The 23,209-nt window shown below is 49.2% G+C and overlaps 1 protein-coding gene across 1 annotated transcript in view; it reads right to left on the bottom strand.

The window, feature by feature from the left end:
* Window positions 1-23,209, bottom strand: part of LOC122683891 (death associated protein) — a 63,496-nt gene that overhangs the window by 11,221 nt on the left and 29,066 nt on the right. The window lies entirely within an intron of this gene.

Genomic DNA, 23,209 nt, shown 5'->3' with positions numbered 1-23,209 from the left:
TCTGAGCTTAACCTGAGACCACTTCATGTAACTATCTGACAACCTGTGTAGCAATCCTTCATATGTATTAAATATTCTAAATGTTAGCTCATTTCAGTAAAGAGCACTTACAACGAACTAACCCATCTTCAATTCTGAACACATTTGTTTCAGTGTCATTCTTTTGAATTCCAATATGGGGAAGTACTAGTGGTTCAGATGGTAAAGAGTCTGCCTGCAATGCAGGGGACCCGGGTTCGATCCCTAGGTCGGGAAGATCCCCTGGAGAAGGGAACAGCTACCCACTCCTTGCCTGGAGGATCCCATGGACAGGGCAACCCGGTGGGCTGCAGTCCATGGAGTTGCAAAGAGCTGGACATGACTGAGCAATTAACACTTTTCACCAGTGAATAGCAAATGCTGACTAGACAGGTGCTAAAAAAAAAAGATATTTGTGGCCTATATAGCTTGAAATCAGATCTTGTTGGCTGTCTTCAGGGTCAAGGTTATGTTTTATAATAAGCTGGGGGTTCATGGTTCAAAGTACAAAGTATGTATTTTCTATAAGACAGCTATCATGGCTATAAAAAGGAAAATGATTGTGTAAGTAGAAAAAAACCTGACAAGATGACTGTTAATAGGATTCCTATTAAAAAGAGGTACACACTGATGTTAAATCAAATACAGATACCAAAACCCTCGTCTGATCTGGGTCTACTCCCCTCCTGGGAGGTGCAGGGGGCTGGCTTTGCATGGGACCAGCTCTTGCTAGGCTGGTTCTGGGAGACCCTAGCCAAGAAAGAGGAAACCCAGATTAACTTGCTCCCGGGAGACTGTCAGCCAGCCTGTCTTGATTGTGGGAGCTTTGCCTCACACAAAAGTCAAGACATGGCCTGGGAGGACCAGTCACAGCTCACGTTAAAGTCAAGTACATAGAGAGATGGATGAGAGCTTTTGGATTTCTCTGCTGCTGGATTCCCCAGTAATTACATCCTTAATCCACCCTCCAAACTCACGGCGTGGAGGGACTCCGTGAGCTGATAGCGGCCGTGGCTCTCTCCCCAGGCAGTCCGGTGCACACGATAAGAGATAAGCCGTGGTCCTCAGTGGTCTCCGGATTTTCAGATTCACCCGCCGCCTGATTAAAACCCTGGCTCTGTGGGCCCTCTTCAGATAGCACCATGCCCTCCTGCCTTTTCCAGAACTAACAGAAAAAGAGGCAGAGTCAAGTACACAGAAAGCTAAACGCATTGCCAATTCTGCTTACTTGAAATAAGCAAACGCACGAGTTAGGACAACTTCCGTTCAGTTGGGCAGCTCCCACCCTCTCCCACGTTTTGACAGCAAGCTCTTGGGAATGTCCTGCTAGCACACAGCACAGCAGAATGGACCGGGTCAAGGTCACTGCGGTCGTGGGGAGTGCAGGCTGGGCGCTGGTTGGAGCCTTCACTCTCTGATGGTGAATAGTCAGCAAGCTCCGATTCCCCCCACAGTCCAGGTCACTGCCGGGGCGAGAAATCACTGTTCAGGACCCTAAGGCTTATTCTTGACTCGTCAGTTTCATTTGTTGGGTTATTTGTTGATTCATCAGTTTCACTGGTTTATTCATTCAACAAGAATATGTGTGTGTACACACGTATACACTCTAAGCACCCAACATGCCTCAGAATTGGGAAGAGGCCTCACGTTACATCAGATGCATCTCCCATTTGCTGCCTGGGCGGCGGCTGCAAGGACCTCCCCCTGCCTCTCATCATGCCTCCTCCTCTCCTCTGCTAACACCCACTGGGCAGCGCGCTGGGTTAGGGGCCGGGGGAAAGATGAAAGTCCTCGGGGAGCTGGGCCTGGAGACCAACAGGGCACACCTGTGAGGTTCCCCAGATGCCAAACTGGAAAACAGGTCAGCGCCATGTTCCAGAAATGGGTTTTCCTTATTTCAGTTGTGGCCCGCCTCCATGACAACCACAGGGAACCCAAGCTTGTCCTCATCGGCATGAAGGAGGTCCATAGGCCGATCCTCCGATGGGGACGGATCCTCCAGGGCTGCTCCTGAGCACCAGTGGGGGACCAGAGGCTCTCTCTGAACTTGACCAGGAAGGGTTCCAAGTGGGGAAGGAAGGGCAGAGACCCCAAAGCTCTCATCGCCACCCTCCCTTCCAGTGTTCCCTTTGGGTATCACCTTCCTGATGGTCCTTTGCTTTCCATTGAGGCACCCAGATAATCTCCTTTTGACACCAATGATGCATTCATGGTACCTGATATTAACATGTGAGGAGGGTAACAGGAGAAGGGGGTGGCAGAGGATGAGTTGGGTAGATAGCATCACAGACCCAATGGACATGAATATAAGCAAACTCCAGGAGACAGTGAAGGACAAGGGAGCCGGGCTACAGTCCACAGGGTGGCAGAGAGACTGAGACACTGCACGACAAGCACAACAGTAAGCATGCAGAAGCACGGGGCTGGGAGAGACGGGCTGGCAGACAGAAAACACCCTCTCTGACGGCCAGGTAGCACCTGAGCCTCAGCATCCTCATCTGCGATGTGGAGCTCGTCACCCCTGGATCTCACAGGGGTTCAGGAAGATCCGGGGAGCGCTGTTTGTTAGGCACGCTGCGTACGAGGTGGGACTCCAGGGAGAGCTGTCATGAGGCTAGTGTGTGAACGAGAGCAGATTTATCACCATGTCACCGTGTGGACGGCGGACTGGATGGTGGTCATAGTACTTGCAAAAATTAAAGCAGAGAAGCACATTCTTGTGGCTGGAGGAAGTGTAACCTGTAACCGTGAGGCAACACTTGGAGACCACGACGTGGATTGCGCCTGGGGCTTTGGGGGAAGAACTGAACCTGAACCAGGGCCGCGGCTGAGCTCTCAGCAGGCTGGTGATGACTGAGCTCCTGGGGTACTAGAGCTAAATGCAAGCCTGAAAGTGAGACTGTTGGTAGTCTCTCAGTCGTGTCTGACTCTTTGCGACCCCATGGACGGTAGCCCACCAGGCTCCTCTGTCCGTGGGATTTCCCAGGCAAGAGTACTGGCTAGAGTGGGTTGCCATTCCTTTCTCCAGGGGATCTTCCCCACCCAGGGAATGAACCCGGGTCTCCTGCATTGCAGGCAAATTCTTTACTGAGCCACCAGAGAAGTCCAAATGTAAACTCAGTGTTTAAGACATCAAAGAAGAACCTGTGTTTTGAGATGGCAGGCATGAACACACCCCGCCCAGTGCCTGCCTTCCACCACCATTGGGCAAATAAACCCTTACTGAAAGCACATCTATTCTGAGTGGGTAATGGCAAGTGTGAGGACAGTGTGGCCACATTTCAGAAGAGCCGAAGGTCGCCCTCAGTCAAGGGCAGCTGTGAATTACCATCACAGGCGTAAAGGATTTGGGATGTAAACTAAGGCTGGGAGAGAGAAAGAGGCAGGGGCCCTTTTCCTAGTTTTTTTTTTTTTTTTAACACCCAGAGGAAGGGGAGTTTCGTTAGGGTTGGGAAAGGCGGACAGTTCAGTTGGAAGAGCAGGTTCTGGCTGGGGAGCTCGACTTGGTGCTGTCAGGATCCAGGGTGGCACAGATGTCCATGGGGGTGTTCACCACCCTCTGTGCCTGGGCCTGTGTGTTGAATAAACACTGAACAACGCCGGTACAGCCAGAGGGCTGAGTTCTACAGACCCAGCATCACCAACACAGCCTAACTCCGTAGGGTGGCCTGGGGCTCAGGACACATCTGACCTACACGCAAGTGGACTCAGGGCCCCAATTCCTCTGGGTTTCTCTGGGTCACGTGCCACAGGTGAGAGAACCCTGCCACTGATTTGCACCTTGTTGTTGAAAACTAGAACACACTGCCTGACAAGCAGAAGCTCTCGTGTGACAGTGGGAACCAGTGTTTAAAACCAGAGCTCTTCCAGGGAATGTGGGCCACGTGGTCTCTGGAGCAGAGGGTACGAGTCGCCTGGGTTTGCACTGTCCACAGCCTCGGTTATCACATCCGATGGTGGAGCTGTTACGATGGACACCAGAGAGAAGGACCCTAGACTAAAAAACGCGACACCCAGGGGCCACCTGGAAAGGTGTGGGGCATGGAGTCTGCTGGGGAGTGGGTGCCTGGCTGAGAATCACTCACCCGGGGGAATCAGAGGGCCGTGTTCCACGTGAGACTCTCGACCAAGCACCCAGATAAACATCACCGGTGGCCCTGCGTCTTCTCTCACGGAGGCAGGCGAGGGTGGAATGCGAGTGCGAACTTGAAACACTGGTTTGTTTTTTTGTGGGTTCTTTGGTTTGTTTTTAAATATTTCTGGAGTATAGCTGCTTTACAATGTTGTATTATTTTCTGTACAGCACAGTGAATCAATATACATACATGTATATGTATATATGTATGTATGTATATATATCCCTGTTACAGGAAAAAGCCACTGCTGACTCCACGTTGGGACTGTTTCTGTGACTTGCTTTCTGTTGCTTTTGTTATTATAATCACACATAAAGGGCATCCTCAGAGAATCCTGCCCCTGTGCCTGACCATTAAACCAAACTGCTTTTGTTCATTTAGCACCCTGTCCTCAAAGTGGATGGCAGGAAGAAATGAACACCTCCCCTACCTGAGGCTTGCCATTCTAGGAGATACTTGCAAGATTAATGGCCTTTTCACTTTGCTTCCTCACCCCCCCCCCCCAATCTCTGATCCATAAAAGAACCTGGCATCTAGACACTGATAAGACGGTTATTTTGAGACATTAGTCTGTCACCCTCTCACTCGGCTAGCTCTCCGAATAAAGTAGTATTCCTGGCCGCAACACCTTGTCTCTGACTCACTGGCCTGTCAGGCAGTGAGCAGAGAGACCTGGAACTTGGTGACACCCTCTTCTTTGGATTTCCTTCCCATTTAGCTCACCGCAGAGACTAGGAAAGTTCCTTGTGCTGTAGCAGGTGCTCAGTAGTTATCTATTTTATGTGTGTTATACTGTGCCTGTGTGCTAAGTCATGTCCAACTCTTTGTGACCCCATGGACTGTAGCCTACCGGGATCCTCCACGGGATTTTCCAAGCAAGAATACTAGAGTGAGTTGCCGTTTCCTCCTCCAGGGAATCTTCCCAGCCCAGGGATTGAGCCCACGTCTCCTTCCTTGGCAGGAGTCACTTGGAAAGCCTTATTTTATGCACGGAGGTGGTTTAGTTGCTAAGTCGTGTCCAACTCTTGTGACCCCGTGGACTGTAGCCTGCCAGGCTCCTCTGTCCATGGAATTCTCCAGGAAAGAATACTGGAGTGGGTTGCCATTTCCTTCTCGAGGGGAACTGAACCTGGGTCTCCTGCATTGCAGGCAGATTCTTTACTGACTGAGCTAGGAGGAAAGCCTATTTTATGCCCAGTACTGTATATATGTCGATCCCAATTGGGATTGAAACACTGTTTTAAAAGAAATAACTTGTATCCCCTACAGCAAACCCCAGTCACAGAGGAGCTCTTCTTAACTCAAGATGTTCTGTTAAGTTTCCTCAGCATAAAGCGACATCTTTATGGTTCAGTAACAGGGCTGTGAGTCCCTAAAACAATTACTAGTGAGGTAAATACCAAGTATTTTCTGCATCGCTGTTTTCAAAACAGATCACGAGGGCAGAAGGCATTGTATATTTGTCTTGCTTCCCTTTCTGGGAAGAAGAAACAAAGCAGCCAAACCCCTCCTGCCTGTTCCCAGACCAGCAGAGAGAAGACAGAATTGGCCCCTGTGGTCCTGGGGACAGTCACGTGTCCCTGACTCCCTGGGACAGTCCAGCTTGAGGCCTGGGTCACAGTGTCACTACTATTTGCACCTCCTTTCACGCTGGAAGACATACCAGTCTAAACACGTTGCATGGCCGCTCCAAGCCGAGACGGAATTCTAGAAGGGTCCTCACCATTACTCGGGCTCTAAGGAGTTTGATCATGCATGTTAGCAATTCTCAAACTCGTGCCTGTATGACCTGAAAACCTGAGCCAGCTTCGAGGGCGGCTCATGGGCTTTCTTTCCATTGTTTTCCCTGCACTGACCCTTCCCCAGCTGTGCTACCCTGAGGACTTCCCACGTATCGTGATACAGCAGAAGCGCTTACACGCCCAGCACCCCGTCAAGGTCAAGGTTAATGGTTGAGTTTACACTGTCCCCAGCACCTGACATAGTATCTGGTGCACATGGAGGCCCAACAGATGCCGTCAGCACCAGCTGAGCGTGGCGGGCACAGTCTACAGTGGCAGGGGTGGGAGGGTGAGCTCACGTCTTAGGAACGCGCAGAGCTCCCCTGGTACCAGAGCCTCAAAGGCTTGCAAGGAGCAATTCAAAGATTTGCTTTTGTTCCCTACCAGTGGGCTGGGCCAGATCTGGTGCAGGGGATGGTGGACCTGGTGTTTTCAATCAAATGGGCTCCTTCCCCAGCGTTTGCCAGAATGACCTTGAAAACTAGTAAACAGTCTCTCCCTATTAAGACAGGGCTCAGGCTAAGAGGTACCTCTTAAGTCATCTCACGCCAAACTGAGAGTGCTGGTGGAACCATGAGTTGAGTCTTAGAGGATAAGAACAGTTAGCTGAGGGCGGATAGAAGACAGAAAAGGGGCGAGCACCTTACTGAGACCACTTTCCAGAGCTTATGAATTAAATTTCACAGGAAAAGAATCCATCAACTTTCTCTATGGCCATTCCTGGCAGATGCCAATAAGGGTTGGGTTTCTTTGCAGGACTCTCATCACATTTCCCTAAAAATCTCAAAAAATACAGACCTAAGGCACAGGTTCAAAGGCAGCCAACCCTGTAAAGAAACTGGAGTCTTTTTTTATAAAGTCTGACTTCACTTTACTGCAAGAGGGACCATAATGTCCGAGGCATTGACTCCAGAGCTTGGAGAAGACGAACTTGAGCACGTGCTATTCCAACTCTCATCATGGACAGGTTTTTAAGTTCCATTTGCTTCTTCCCTTTGGGGCTTCCCTGTAGGCTCAGACAGTAAAGAATCTGCCTGCAATGCAGGAGACCTGGGTTCGATCCCTGGGTTGGGCAGATCCCCTGGAGAAGGGCATGGCAACCCACCTCAGTATTCTTGCCTGGAGAATTCCATGGACAGAGGAGCTTGGCGAGCTACAGTCCATGGGGTCACAAAGAGGCAGACGCAACTGAGCGACTAACACTTGCCTCTTCAGCTGGATTCTCAGATATGTGTGTCAGGAATAGTTGTCGGGAATTTTATTTTAGAATTTGGAAGGACCACCAAGGGAGTAGCCCAGTGACCTTAGCTCTAAAAGAGATCTTCCTTCTAACAATTAAAAGAAATACACCACAGGATTATGAGGGCTGAGTAAATCATTAAAGCATTAAGACGTTGATATAAATAAGCAGTGTGCATTTGATCACTCAAAACGGACTGGTTCTACAAGACTTCCAAGACTCATAAAATAACGCTGGCTTTTGGCGGTAGCTGGCACCTTAGGTGCGGCTTCCCTGGTGGCTCGGTGGTAAAGAATCTGCCTGCTAATTCAGGAGATGCGGGTTTGATCCCTGGGTCAGGAAGATTCCCTGCAGAAGGAAATGGCAACCCAATTCTGTATTTCCATTCCTGGGAAATCCCATGGACAGAGGAGACTGGCAGACTACAGTTCATGGGGTCGCAAAAGGGTCAAACACAACTTAGCAGCTAAACAAAAACAACAACGAACAGCACCTGGGGTGCATGCCAACGGCTTCGTTAACCCGGCAGCCTGGCTGTGGGGTGCCAGGGAGCCTTCTCCTTGGCTGCCTCCCAAGGTGCCCAGTGGAGCAGAGAGCAGGGCCCTGTGCGGTGATGCGGGTCCCTGCCACCCAGCCCGGGGCCGGCCACTGGCCGGCTGTGACTTTAAGAGGGCGGCAGGGAGGAAGGAGAGAGAGGGGGTCACAGATGAAGCTTCCCGCCAGGTGCCGTGATAATGATGAGTGGGACAGTGAGACTGATCCACACGGTGTAGCAACCTCCCACCTGCACCAGGAACGAGGCAGCCCGCGCCCCCAGGCCCCGGGCCCGCGTGGCTGATGCTCATCTTCACACGTGCCTTTGTGCCTCAGAGTCTCCAGTATCTCCCCTGACTTCAAATCAAAACCCTTGGGGCCAGATAAGTTTCAGAATTCAGATTTTGTTGCAAATATTACAAAGGCACCACACTGCATAAATTGTGATTAATGAATATTCCCAAAGGGGCCAGGGGCAGCACCCTTTAGTCAAAACCATTCATATTTTCTACAGCCAAAATACGGAGGTTCCACCCAGTAGGATAAACAAGAACTATAAATAGCTGCACTTCAGTTTCTGCCACCGTATGAGTTTTATTGTGAAAATATGAAAACCTCTGCAGTTTTCCCAGCCCCCTTGGACTGTGCACTTTGCTTCTCTGGGGACACTGGGGCACTTTCCGCTTGCTACCTCCTAGGAGGCTCCCTCCGCCACCGAGCAAGAGAAATGGATTTGAAATAAACAAGACAGTACAGCTGTCGAGCGGTAAAAAGAATCTTAGGCATTAGTCTGGGATTACACAGAGAAGCTGCAGTCAGCTCTGTACATTTATCTATAGACAGCAAAATCTGATTCATGCATTTAAGCCAAATCTTTGGCAAGGCAGAATAAAACAGATGCAACCAGGAAATTCCTCCCAGATTGGCAGCCTGCCCCAGTGTTTTCAGGGTTCAGACACTTGCACTAATAACCTAGTCTCACATTTGCAGCTGATCTCAGAGCCTGCATTCCAGCCACTCTCTGCGAGGCGGGCAGGGCAGGCGGCACATGGGGAGCTCACCCTCTTTTTATACAGATGAGGAAGCCACCTAATGATAGAGGAGACCATGTTACCTGTGGTCCCCTGTCTGAGAGGAAGTGGGGTCCCAACAGGAACCTGGGTCCTCAAATTCTCTGGCAAACTGTCCTCCTGACACCGGCCACATGCACAACCCTCAGGACTGTGGCCCTCAAATATGTTCCAATCACTTCTAGTCTTTTTTTTTAAATTATTATTTATTTTTAATAGTATTGTGTTGCCTTCCCTGGTGGCTCAGACGGTAAAGACTCTACCTACAATGTAGGAAACCCCACTTTGATCCCTGGGTTGGGAAGATCCCCTGGAGAAGGAAATGGCAACCCACTCCTGTATTCCTGCCTGGAGAATCCCATGGACAGAGGAGTCTAGCGGGCTGCAATCCAGGGGGCTGCCTAGAGTTGACACGGCTGCATGACTAACACACACATTGTGTTGCCAGCCACCTCTAGTCTTGTAATGTGATGTGAGTAACCTCGGCCAACTAATTCTTGGAAACCCTGCTGCCCGTCTCCTCCTCTTGGAGATTTAAATGCCCTGAGCGCATGAGGACCCTGAGATGTTGCAAGGAACCCAGATGAACTTCATTTCATGTGTGTTTCGTGAATGCATTTGAATATGAAATCTCTGGGGCAGAACTCCCGTTGGCTCTGACACATTCAGGGACGCTGATTAAAGGCAACTCCAGTTGTGTTCCAGGCTGTGCACAGAACTGAATGCGGCTGATCCACTTGGAAAGTGTTTCACCTCCAGGATTAGAAGAGAAATCACAGTGATTTATCGGGAGACCCAAGTCTAGGGAACCCATTTTTCCAATCTTCCTCCTTCTCCTCCTTTGGCCAGTAATCCCCAGCCACGTGCTGTTGGAGTCCTGAATGGACAAGCCGGGCTCCCTCTACTGCTGACCGTGAGCAAGGCTGGGAATCCTGCTCACAGTTGCTTAGGCATCTTGTCACTTGCAGGGAGACAAAGTACCCCCACGGAGGGCTGAATGTCCTCACTGACTCACACTGTCTATGCAAAACCTGGTGAACAATGGGCATTTTTCAAGGCAAAAGGGGACCCATCTGTGGCCTAAGACCCTGCCCTCCTCCAGCCTTCCTTTCCAAGCCAGTATACCCTTTCCTGGGGCTTCCCCGTTGTTGCTAGTGGTAAAGAACCTGCCTGCCAATGCAGGAAACATAAGAGATGGGGGTTCGATCCTTGGGTTGGGAAGATCCCCTGGAAGAGAACATGGCAACCCACTCCAGTACTCTTGCCTGGAGATTCCCATAGATAGAGGAGCCTGGTAGGCTATGGTCCATAGGGTTGCAAAGAGTTGGACAGGACTGAGACGACTTAGCACACGAATACACATCCCCTTTCCTGGCTGAGCAAGGTGATGAGGGCACAGCTGCTGCTGCTGCTACGAAGTCGCTTCAGTCGTGTCTGACTCTGTGCGACCCCACAGACGGCAGCCCACCAGGCTCCCCCGTCCCTGGGATTCTCCAGGCAACAGCACTGGAGTGGGTTGCCATTTCCTTCTCCAATGCATGAAAGTGAAAAGTGAAAGTGAAGTTGCTCAGTCGTGTCCGACTCCCAGCGACCCCATGGACTGCAGCCTACCAGGCTCCTCCGTCCATGGGATTCTCCAGGCAAGACTACTGGAGTGGGGTGCCATCGCCTTCTCTGTGAGGGCACAGCAGCAGATTTAAAAGCAAAGTGAAGTCACACCTTTGGTTCTGATTTTTCCTTTGGAATTTACTTGACCTATCAACATGCTGGGAAATTCTAGAAATTATGAAATTCTTGGTCAGGTGGGAGAACTAGACCAAGTATCACTGGTGAACATTTGTTCCTGCAACTGTAACAAAGTGACGTTCAGGTGGTCACTAGGAATTTTACCTTCATTTGGGTAATAGTAAAATTGCCCTTGAAAGCCTGTGAGGTCCCTAGAAACAAAGCATTTTTTCAAACGTGTGCTGTTAGGTGGGACAAGAAAGCAAAAATTATCTCCAAACTTAGATCGGGGAATTCGAGCTTTGCTCAGGGTCAGCACTTGTATCAAACAGTAAGTGGGACACTGAAGGGTAAGGGTAAGGAAGGGTTAGTCGCTCAGTCTAACCCTGAGTTAGCGACTCAGTCAGAGTCGCTCAGTCGTGCCCAACTCTTTGTGGCCCCGTGGACTGCAGCCTGCCAGGCTCCTCTGTCCATGGAATTCTCCAGGCAAGAATGCTGGAGTGGGTTGCCATTTCCTTCTCCAGGGGATCTTCCCGACCCAGGGATCGAACCCGGGTGTCCTACATTGCAGGCAGATTCTTTACCGACTGAGCTACAAGGGAAGCCCCTGGGACACTGAAAAGATGCCCTAAAACCTGTGAAGCAGGTGGCAGCGCTGGGGCAGCCTGGCCCACTGCCTCCTGCCAGCCTTCCCAGTGGACAGCATGCCACAGCCAGAACAGACCCGGCAGCACCCTGTGCCCTAATGTTCTAGAATAACCAGAGGGATCTACTTACCGTGCGAGGACTGCTTTCAGCTCTAGGATTTTGACCGTAAAGTAGGTGAAGGGTCTGTTTTGGACATCCTGCTACTAAGAGCTAATGTTTCTCTTACTCTGTGCCAGGAACAAACCCAGGTGTGGGTGGTGTGTTAACTCATGCAGTCTTCACAAGGGACCTGATCAGGTAAGCTCTATCATCAACCACAACTTATCCACTGATGAGGACGCCAAGGTACAGAGAGGTTTAGTAAGCTGCCCAAGGCTACACAGCGAGTAAGAGGGGGAAGCTAGGATCCAAACTCACAAATCTGGGCCCTTCAGGGCAGGCAGTGCTTTTCAGAGTCCAAACCTCCACATACTTTAAGGTCTTTTGTGGCTGTGACACAATCCTGTGAATTTACCCAAATGTTGCTTATGTGATAAGAAAATCAGACCGTGACTGATGAGTTGTTAAGACTAACTCACTTTACTAATCGACGGCCAGGCATCAGTGAAGCTCCACATAGCAGGTGCCTCTGAAAGGGCAGAGTGTGCCAGGGCACAGAAATGACTTGGGGGCATAGATGGGCAAACTATAACTTAAGGAGAAAAAGCTGAATCTTCAGTTATTAATCCTCTATTCTGCCTGATGCGAAGAGCCGACTCATTGGAACAGACTCTGATGCTGGGAAGGGTTGAGGGCAGGAGGAGAAGTGGGGGGCAGCAGAGGATGAGACGGTTGGATGGCATCACCGACTCAATGAACGTGAGTTTGAGCAAACCCCTGGGGATGGTGAAGGACAGGGAGGCCTGGCGTGCTGCAGTCCATGGGGCTGCAAAGAGTCAGACAGGACTTAGCGACTGAACGACAAGTCTGGAACTGCTTAAGCTATTCTCTATCAGACGGCTTTGATCAAGACCCACAATGAAAACTCGGGTCAGGTAACACCGTGACCCAGTGCGCACACACAGACACACCTGAAACAAACAGCTCTGACTCTCACAGCCTGGGAGGCACTCACGTATTTTCTGCTTGATCCTATTCCATTAAAAAAAATGCTGGTCTGTTTCTACTCGCTGAACTGACTTCAGTGGATCATAGCCTGCATTTGTAAAGTACGGTTTACTCTGAGGAATCAGAGTAAATGGTAAGCCTTCCTGTGCCTCCATTTTTGTCTGTAATCATAATGATGCTTGCACATCGCTGTGGTTTCGCAGGGAAAGGCCCGCCCTGCAGGGCAGTTACAAGAACAGGCTGGCACACAGCCACGGCTCCCTGACCAGGACGCAGTGTCCTGGGGCCAGATGGTGAGGCGCTCGAGGGTGGCTGGAGTGTGTTGTCAGGTGGCTGATTTTTCCATTAGAGGAAAACCTTATTTAGTCAGATTTCACTGATTTGAAGTTTATATACATTAGGGGACAGTCTGGATGAGTAGGCAACATAAACAAGATGGCAGGCAGGATATCAAAACCCTTTACAGAAGAAAGGTTTGGGGAACAAACCCCGAACACTCATCAGTGAAAGTATTATTTGTGTATCATCTGTATACACAAATAGTGAATACGTTTATTACATAGGCATGAAATCACGACTCTTCTACGAGGAATTTTACTGGCAACACTCTAATTAGACAAGCCTGAGTTACGGTTTGGTTGCAAAAGTCACAATATCACATTTCTTTCTATTTTCTGACTTGGAATTCTAAAAAGAGTATCCCGTTGTTGTTGAACAGAATTAATACGATCTGGTAAAAGTTCTACTGCATGAGGTTATACTTTATAAGGGCTGTTAGGTTTGCTATTCAGAATACATACATGCAATCCTATAAACGGTCAGGCAGGGGACATCCCTGGTGGTCCAGTGGCTAAGACTCCAAGCTCCCGATGAAGGGGGCCTGGATTCGGTCCTTGGTCAGGAAACTAGAGCCCCCATGCCGTAACTAAAGAGTTCGAAAGCCACAGGTAAAGATTCCACATGCTGAAACTAAGACCCGGTGCAGCCAAATAAATAAATTTTTTTTAAAAAGAGGCAAATTACTTGGGATGGCAGGTGACAAGTAAAAGTCCAATTAATTCCATTTGACCCCACATTAGTCTCCTGGAGGCTGTGTAGCTGTGCCCAAGGTGCAAGGTCCAAACAGAACGTGCCCCCGAGAGGAATGAGGTAAACAGGTCAAGGGCTAGAGCCTTTCCACCGTCAGAGAAGGTTTCCTCCCCCACATCGCTGTGACAGCCCCGCTGCCCCCTGCAGAGGGCTGTGGATGCGCTCGGCAGATGTTGAGGCTGCCCAGGGTTTGTGGTTTTCTCTGTGCTGGGCCTCCCAGGCCAGGTCACAGCTCAGGTGCCCTGGGAATTCCCAAGACAGGACCATGAAAGGCACTGACGAGACTTCTCTGACCACAGGACTCTTAAAAATTTTCCTTTTAAATTTTAGCTTTTCCTTTAAAATCTGCAAACATACACAGGAGTAGAAAGCATCATGTACACTAGCACCCATACCACACTGCTCTATCATCTGTTCCTCCCCACTTAACTCTGTCTCGTGGTGGCTTTTAAAACAAATTCCTGGTGCCACATCATTCCATACATAAACATTTGAGCAGCTATCTCTAACAGATAAGGATTTTTGACAGAACAAGACAATACCATTTTAGTACACCCAATGCAATTAACATTCATTTCAAAAGTAGTATGTAATCAATAATGTGTTCAATTTTCCTGATTTGCTGGAAAAAAAAATCGTTTTTCCCTTGGCTTGTTTGAAGCAGTAAAAGAATACGTGGAACTTTAAAAATATTTGTATTAAAAAATGCTGTCCTGATTGTGCCCTGTGCGTTGGGCAGCCTGCAGGTCATTTCCACCTTGTTCTATGTGGCAGCCACTGGCTGGTGGGTGATCAGTGGGTATGGGCCCTGAGGCCACCCAGCGGGCCCCTGGTTCTCAGCCAGAGGCCTCTTGGGAGAGACTGCACAGGAACGCCAAGGGCACAGGAAGACAAAGGGGGGAAATTGGGGCCACAGGACTCTCTTTATCAGGGTCCTTTACGGGGCTGGCCGGCTGGGATGAGCAGGCTTGGAAAATTTTACACAAGGAATGCACCCACATCTCACAGTATCATCAAAAAACATGGCTCATGTAAAATAAGCTGACAGTTAGCTCCTTGTATCATGTCCCAGGGGGAGTCCTCGAAAGGCAAGCATGGCTGTCAGTGCTCAGCCTAATTTATCACGTGTCCCTCGAGTGCTTCAGGGCAGTGGCTCAAAGTGTGTGTCCCACAAGGCAGCATCAATTCTTTGGGAAGGGGCTGGAGAGGCAGACACTTGCCCCCCCCCACCCCCAGATTTGCTCAACCAGAAATGCGGGGGGCGGGGGGGCAGGGCTGGCGATCTGTGTTTCAGCCACTCCCAGGAGACGCTGCCTTGACTCGGGCTGAGAACGAAGCTGTCCCCAAGGTCATGGTGCTCTCAGGGAGAGGGGCAGCCCTGGAAGTCCGGTCTCCTCCACCTTTAGAAACAACCAGGGGAACACTTGCTCCCGTGTGTGGGGGCACTGACGACAGGACAAGAGTGTGTGTGATGGTCGCTCGGTCGTGTCTGCCTGTTTGCGAACCTACGGACTGTAGCCCGCCAGGCTCCTCCGCCCATGGGGATTCTCCAGACAAGAATACTGCAGTGGGTCACCATGCCCTCCTCCAGGGGGATCTTCCCGACCCAGGGATAGAAACCTGGGTCTGCCGCATTGCAGGCAGATTCTTTACCGTCTGAGCCACCAGGGAAGCCCCAACTAAGACAAGGCCCAGGGAAATAAAGAAATATTTTAAATAAGCGTTTTGGTCCTAACTCTGCACCTGTCCCATTTCAGAGGCTGAGGGGACCCTCCAGGGTGCAGCCCCCCCCCCCCAGTTCTGGGCAGGCTTGGGGTGCCCTGCGGAGCAGCAGAGCTGGCGCAGATGGTGCTGCAGGGAGCCCTGCTGGACAAGGACCAGGGAAGACGACGAGGGCCAGGGAAGACGACGTGCAAGTTCTGTAATCAACAGTGGACAGTGCAGGCGGCTGAGCTGAGAGAGCCCTCATTACGCTAGAGCAAGTCTCATCAGTCCACCCTCGTTATATTTGAAAACGGAGAAGGTACTCAGGACTGGCAGAGCTGCAGACCTGCTGTCCCGTCACTTAACTAAGCTGTGAGCCCTCCCCCCCTGAACGGAGGTGCATATGGGGTATAGAACCCTGAGAACCAGGCCAGCACCTAGACCTTCGAAAAGTTGTCTGATGTGCCGGAAAATTAGAGTGAATTTGAACTTGAGTGAAAGATGCTCAGTTGTGTCCGACTCTTTGCAACCCCGTGGACTGTAGCCGGCCAGGTTCCTCTGTCCATGGGATTCTCCAGGCAAGAATATTGGAGTGGGTGGCCATTCCCTTCTCCAGAGGATCTTTCTAAGCTAGTCGAACCCAGGTTTCCTGCCCTGTAGGCGGATTCTTTACCTGAAAAGCAATTCCCAAGAGTTTATCTGGGGAGGAAGCAACAGACAAAAGTGAAGGATTCACACAACTGTCGGGAAAGGAGGGGGTTAATGCAGGTTTCCAGGCAAACGGGGCTGTTTCTCCAACGCTGTGGAAAGAGCTGGGCAGCTGAGCAGGACGGGCGCTCTCCTGCCTTGTCCATCATCCGTGCCCCGGGGCCACGAAAGCTCACCGTGGAATTTTCACCAGGAGGCTGCACCGAGGCGTTTATCACTTTCTTTGCATGTCAGCTTGTCACATGTAACAATTAATTTGATGATCCCAAATTGGACCTGACAAGAAGCCTCTTGATGATACGGCATGCCTGGTATTCGGCAGAGATGAACACCATTTCTAATTTCTCCTGCAGAGACGCAAGGATCAGCTGGGGCCTCGATTCTAATTCCCAGAGCACTCGACTGGGTGCCCGGCTCGTGGCCGCGAAGCCCTCTCCTCTGACAGCTGTGGGTGATTTTAGGAAGCGCCATGTCCCAGGGCTGCTCACTGATCATTTACAGTTTTCAGGATGTGAGGAGGACAGGCAGAAACCGAGTGCCGCCAAAGGAGAATCAGTGGGAAAACACGGCTGAATAAACTCTGACAGTAAGTCAGGAAGGAAGAACATTTGGTTGGGGAACCAGATTAACAATGAACTTCTCAGGAACCCATCAATGGTGCCAGGTACACGCCCTTTGGACTAGACATCCATGGGCAGTCATCTCATTCCATCTCCTCCCCTCCGACAAGCAGCCACTGGCTAAACCCAGTCCCTGCAGTGTGGGGGTCCCTTGCTGGCTGCCACTCCTGCCCCCCAGGGCAGATACCTTGGTCACACTAAGGAGAATGGTTTAGGGGAAATATGTGTGTGCTAAGTTGCTTCAGCCGTGTCTGACTCTTTGTGACCCCATGGACTACTGCCCGCCCTGCTCCTCTGTCTATGGGATTCTCCAGGCAAGAATATCAGAGTGGGTTGCCATGTCCTCCTCCAGGGGATCTTCCCGATCCAGGGATTGAACACACTGTCTCTTATTGGCAGGCAGGTTCTTTACCACAAGCGCCACCTGGGAAACCCGGGGGAAATATATCACCGTCTAAATGAAGACACTTGTCCCCTGACAGTGATACCTCCCAGCTCACACCCACCACTCAGCAATGGGCCCTCACGCTTGACTCTTTCTGGAAGTCACTATTCCCAATCTCCCTTTAAGGGATGCAGTTAGGAATGAGCCCACAGAACCAAACATCAATCACAGAAGCTGCACAGCTAGACATTCAGTGTTCAATGTACTGAGAAACCCTCTTTACACGTCTTCTAGCCCTTGGCTCCTGCAGCCTCAAAGTCTTTGCCGTCAGAAGGTCAGCCGTCCTTCAGAATCATGTCCCTTGATGAAATGTCAAAGCCAAAGGAATATAGACAGACATGCCTTACACACCTGCCACCTCACCTCCTTCCTGCTATCATGTACTTAGTTGCTCAGTCATGTCCGGCTCTTTGCAGTCCCATGGACTGTAACCTGCCAGGCTCCTCTGTCCATGGGATTCTCCAGGCAGGAATACTGCAGTGGGTTGCCATGCCCTCCTCCAGGGAATCTTCCCAACCCAGGGATCGAATCCAGGTCTCCCGCATTGCAGGAAGATTCTTTACCATTTGAGCCACCAGAGAAGCCCAAAGAGCAAGCAGTTTACAAAAGAAAGCCAGCGAACCATTTCTCTCATCTGAAACAGTATTTATGACGATAAACTCTTAAGCTGATAGGAAAGAGAAGATACGTTAACAGCTTATTAGATAACAAATAAGAATGCAAAAAAACACGGCAATTAATTTAATCCCTTATATATACATCTCCTGTGTTCAGTCACTCAGTTGTGTCTGACTCTTTGTGACCCCATGGACTGTAGCCCACCAGGCTCGTCTGTCTACAGGATTCTCCAGGCAAGAATACTGGAGTGGGTTGTCATTTCCTCCTCTAGGCAATCTTCCAGACCCAGGGATCTAACCCACATCTCTCGTGTCTCCTGCATCGACAGGCGGATTCTTTATCACTAGCACCATCTGGGAAGCCTATGTGTCCCCTATCCTATAAACATCATTTGAGTTGTGCAAGATCCCTCAACTAGGTAGTGGTACAACTGGCCCAACTCAGGTCTTCCAGCTGAATCCTTCTATTCCATCTTGATACCCAGTGAGAACAATTCAGTGGCTACGAACCCTAGAAACAATACTAAGCTCCTCTGGAGCATCATAATGTTTATTGGTAAGCCCACTTCCTTGGGACATTTGGGGAGAAATAACAGATGAAAAATAGAGGTGCTTATAGAAACAACTGTTAAGAATACTCAGGCAATAAAAAAAAAAGAATAACCAGGCAAGAAAGAAAATAACAGTTTTGAGTATTTTTAGTAAAGGAACAGACAGCATGCTACAGTCACTAACATACAGTGCTTTTCAAGGAGAGACTATTTTGCAGGCTCTGGGTCAGAAGCAAAAGAAGAAATGTGTGAAAGCAAGCTCCCACCTCACTAGAAGTCTTGGTCTGAGTTGGCTCTACGTCTTACTATACGTCACCATCTTCTACCAGTCAGTCCTAAAGCAACTCCATCCTGAAGAGTCACTGGAAGGACTGATGCCGAAGCTGAAGCTCCAAACTTGGGCCACCTGATGCGAAGAGCCAACTCCCTGGAAAAGACCCTGATGCTGGGAAAAACTGAGGGCAGGAGGAGAAGGGGGTGACAGAGGATGAGATGGTTGGATGGCATCACTGACTCAATGGACATGAGTTTGAGCAAACTCTGGGAGATAGCAGAGGACACGGAAGCCTGGCATGCTGCAGTCCATGGGACTGCAAAGAGCCAGACACGACTGAGCTACTGAACAATAACATCTTCCTTCTCATTATAATGCTTAGTCATCACAGTGCAGCATTGATAGGGCTCCTAAGGATGAGTGAAAAGGATGCTTATCCATCTTGCCCTGCATCTGAAGGGTCCTGGCTGCCATCCGAGTGCATCTGCCAGCTGTCCATTTGGAAGATTATGGAAGAAATGCCGAAATACAGATGCGGCATCGTTCAGGGGCAGAAAGACACATATAGCACAAAGGTAAACCTGAGCGATTTGTTTAATGAGCCACTGAGCACGGGCAGCCCATTTCCCTGTGCTACCCTAAAACTGCTTTACAATAACTTTTAGTAAAAACTTAAAAAGATTTAAGAGCACAGCCCCTCTCATCCTGTTTAAGCCTGAAATGGTTTATAAACACCCACCCAGGAACTCGGTTGGGAAGATTCCTTGGAGGAGGAAATGGCAACCCACTCCAGTATTCTTGCCTGGAGAATTCCATGGACAGAGGAGCCTGATGGGCTACAGTCCCTGGGGTCGCATAGAGTCAGACACGACTAAGCGACTGAGCACGCACGAGCACCCAGGAACTACTCTATCCCCAGGGGAACGCAGAGGACCTCGGTGAGGACTGAGCCATCTCCCCAAGTTTCTGGAGGACTGAGTTCTGTTTTCTCATCTCCTCTCATGTCTAGTGGAGTTCTAGATAGGTGGAAGTATCTCCATAACAACCAGAGACTGGTTAATTCGTGCTGGGTTGCTAGTTCTCGCTCCTCAGAGCTTGCAGAGACTCACTGCCTCCTTCCGTTTCACTACAAAAGTCCAAAGAGAAATAGATTGCTCTACAAACCTCGTGCTGCAGATGAGGAGAGAGGCCCCAAAGGCCAGCATTCTACCTGGGACCACCCAGGGGCCATGGGCCAGGACACAGGGAGCCACCAACGTCCAACACCTGCCCCCACGTCCACCTCCCCAGCCAAGATGCTGTAGGCACATTTCAGGAACACGTGGAAACCTGATCCTTGAGGAGGACGTGTACCCAAGTGACTTGACTGCACGGTCATAAGGGTGGTCGAGATTTAAAAAGGAAACTGAGAAGACCAACAGATAAACTAACAGATGAAAGGCCTGAGTGGGTTTCAAGGGGACTATTTCTCTGCTTTGGTTCTGGGTCTCCCTAAGAAGCTCTCGTGCTCAGCCCCGCACCTGGGTGTTCAGAGCTTCTCATTCAGGATGACAGCCATCTGGGCACAAAGCCACAGGCTCTGAGAATCCAGAGATACTCAGGGTGGGATTCCCTCCCCTTCCCAGGAGGAGAGGTGGGGGTCAACAGATGCTTGCCAGCCTGAGCCTCATTCTGCCTCAGGCGCCCCTCTGCCTCTACAAATGCAAAAAAAGAGATTTCTCATAGAAATCCACCCTGCAGGCTCAGCCGTGCGGAAGGTGGCAGCGGTTTGCATCTGTTTCTACTTATAATCACATTCAGAAACTCTGGCAAAATGAAAACAGCCTCTCCCATTCTTTAACAGCATTTGTTCTGGGTCCATGTGGCACCACCCTTCCCATTTAGGCCATTATTTCTTTTTTCCGCTTAAAGTCGTAACGCATTTAGGGACCGTGAATCACTGGCTTCACCTTGACGCCAGCTTCCTTTCATTTGTACTTTGGTCTGGTCTCCTTTCTTTGCAGCGGACTTTGGAAACCTTGGACCCAGTTTCGTCCAACCAGGGATCGAACCCACAACCCCCATGATGAAAACACAGGGTCTTAACCACTGGACTGCCAGGGAAGTCCCAGGCTCCCTTTTCAATAATTTCTCTTCAACTCCTTGTGAAAAGAGGGCCAGCTGCCAGAAGACAAAGACTGGGCAGCAAATTAGCAAGTCTTTGTTGTTGGTTTTTTTTTTTTTTTTTAATGTAATAGTAAAGGACATTTTAAAAAACTTTTTATTTTATATGGGTGTATAGTTGACTTACAATGTTGTGTTAATTTCAGATGCACAGCAAAGGGATTCAGTCACACATATACATGTATCTCTTCTTGTTCAAGTTCTTTTCCCATTTAGGTTGTTATATAATATTGAACAGAGTTCCCTGAGCTGTACAGTTGGTCCTTGTTGGTCCATTTTAAATATAGCAGCATGAGTCTTTGGAATCAGAGGTTTGGGTTCAGATCCTACTTCTGTCAGTTTCTGCTGGAATGACCTTAGGCACATTATTAGCCTTTCTGAGCAAATTTCCTCCTTCATAAAATAAGGGCCCACCTTCCCTGTAGGCTGGGAGGACAAAATAAGACTAAGCATATAAAGCACTGGTCTAAGAGTGGCTGGTATTTGTCATTGTTTGACTATTAGACTTTCTGAATGATGCTGAATTGCTTGCTTGATAGCAGGGACCACCTTCTAAACTTATTCCGTGAGGCCTGATTAAGATGGGACATAGTCATAAGCTCACCCAGCTGAGTGACAGATGCTTTCTCAATAGATTCAAGTCCCATAGAAACAGGGTCCAGTCCTGCTTCTGATGGAAACAGGGACAGTTCTCAGAGTGTCTGCCTCCTTCTCTTCGCAGTACTTATAAATATGGAGACCACTTAGGAAGTTATAACTGCTTATGAACAGCCAAAAGGTAAACTGTTCATGTAACATTTTCTACCTTTTATAATACATGGGCTTCTCAGGTGAGAATCCGCAGTAAAGAACCCTCCTGTCAGTGCAGTTGTGGATTGGATCCCTGGGTGGGGAGGATCCTCTGGAGGAAATGGCAACCCACTTCAGTATTCTTGCCCTGGAAATCCCATGGACAGAGGAGCCTGGCGGGCTGCAGTCCACGGGGTCACAAACAGTTAGACATGACTGGGCAACCTTTGGCACAGTGCTGATACACTTCTGACAAGCACACAGACTTCGTCAGACAGACAGGGATGGGGTCTGGCTACACTAAGTGTGGTGGGAGCAGGCAGCACCATGCCCCATCCTCCCAGAACCACCCCACCAGCCCATGGCATTTTGGCAAGATTCCCAGGTGATTCACAAGTGCTCTGAAATCTGAGAGGGTCTGTCTGCTCCTGAGGAGCACTGCTGCTTGGCCAAGCACCACTGGGCAAGTCCCACGCTGTCCATGCCTCCTCCTTCCACCCCACCTGTTAAACTGCAACCTGTAAAGGATCTGGGTTTTACTTTACCTGCCAGCCAGCCAGTGTGGGGGAAACAAGGGGACGCCAGTTACAGATATCATATATATATACATAGTCATATATATATGTATGTATGCATATATATATATATATATGTATGTATGTATGTATGTATGGCTTCCTGATGGCTAAGCAGTAAAGAACCTGCCTGCCATGCAGGGGACTTGCATTCGATCCCTGGGTTGGGAAGATCCCCTGGAGGAGGGCATGGAAACCCACTCCAGGATTCTTGCTTGGAGAATCCCATGGACAGAGGAGCCTGGCGGGTTACAGTCCATGGGGTCACAAAGAGGTGGACATGACTGAGAACAGCACATATACTCACACGTATACTATTGTATAACTTAATACTGTATTGAGAGAGTAGATCTTAGATGTTATCATCACTAAAAACGCTAATTATTTTGAGGGGGTGGAGGTGTTAACCAACCTTATTGTGATGGTCACTTTACAATGTACACACCTGTCAAATCATGCTGCATACCCTGAATTTACGTGTATGTCAGTAATATCTCATTAAAGCTGGGAAAAGATTTAAATAAGAGTGGAAAACCTAGAGAGGATCAGGGTTTGGTGGAAGAAAATGATGTGTTCAAATCTGTAGGCAACTTGAAACATTTTTTAGGATTGAGATATCCAATCTCTATATAATTAATAGACAATTACATATAACATTAGGACATTTTTAGTTCACTTTTTTTTTCAGACCCCAGAAAGTGAACTTATTTTATTTGTTTACTTTTAATTTGTTTACTAGTAATATTTGTTGACAAATTTCTACTGTTTTATGAATTGTTTATTCATGTTCTTTTTAATTCTTTGGAACTCTAACAGTTTTACTATCAATATGCTCCCCATTCATTTTTGCAGTCCATGTTAGGCTTTTAATCATCACTGCTATTAAAAAAGAAAAAACATAAGTATGGAGTTACTAAAAACGCTGGGGAAAGATTTAGACAGCCCAAGGGGCAGGCAAGAAAGACCACACTGGGAACCTTGGAGGGACCAACACTCCTTTCCTTTCACCTTATTTTTCAGAGCTTCAGGGAAATGAAATATAAATCGATGTACAGAGTGGTAGATTTTGAGTGCAAGAAGTTAAAGCAGTGCTACTGACCTATAACCTAACTGCTCTGTGAGTGTTCTTTAGACACCTGACCTGCCAGCGTCAGGAATGGATATCATCTAGATCTCAGGTTCAAATGAACCATGAGCCAGGAGGAATGTATCCTGCCTGAAGGTAGGTGTTTTTGGTCACACCCCACTGCAGCGGCAGGGAGAGAAACAGCCGTATGTGGAGACCTCAGGCACGGTGTGAGCGAGGAGAGGAGAGCATGGGGAGGAGGAAGAGGAGGACAGACCCACCCCCAGTTCACCGTCCAGCAGGAGCACTGCTCACCCCACCTGTCCCCAAAAGCCCCTTCATGCTGTTC

Source organism: Cervus elaphus, chromosome 25 (assembly GCF_910594005.1).
Source record: "Cervus elaphus chromosome 25, mCerEla1.1, whole genome shotgun sequence".
NCBI classification, from domain to species: Eukaryota; Metazoa; Chordata; class Mammalia; order Artiodactyla; family Cervidae; genus Cervus; species Cervus elaphus.
Note: the sequence above shows the minus strand (reverse complement) of the source record. Positions and strands in the feature narration are given on the sequence as shown.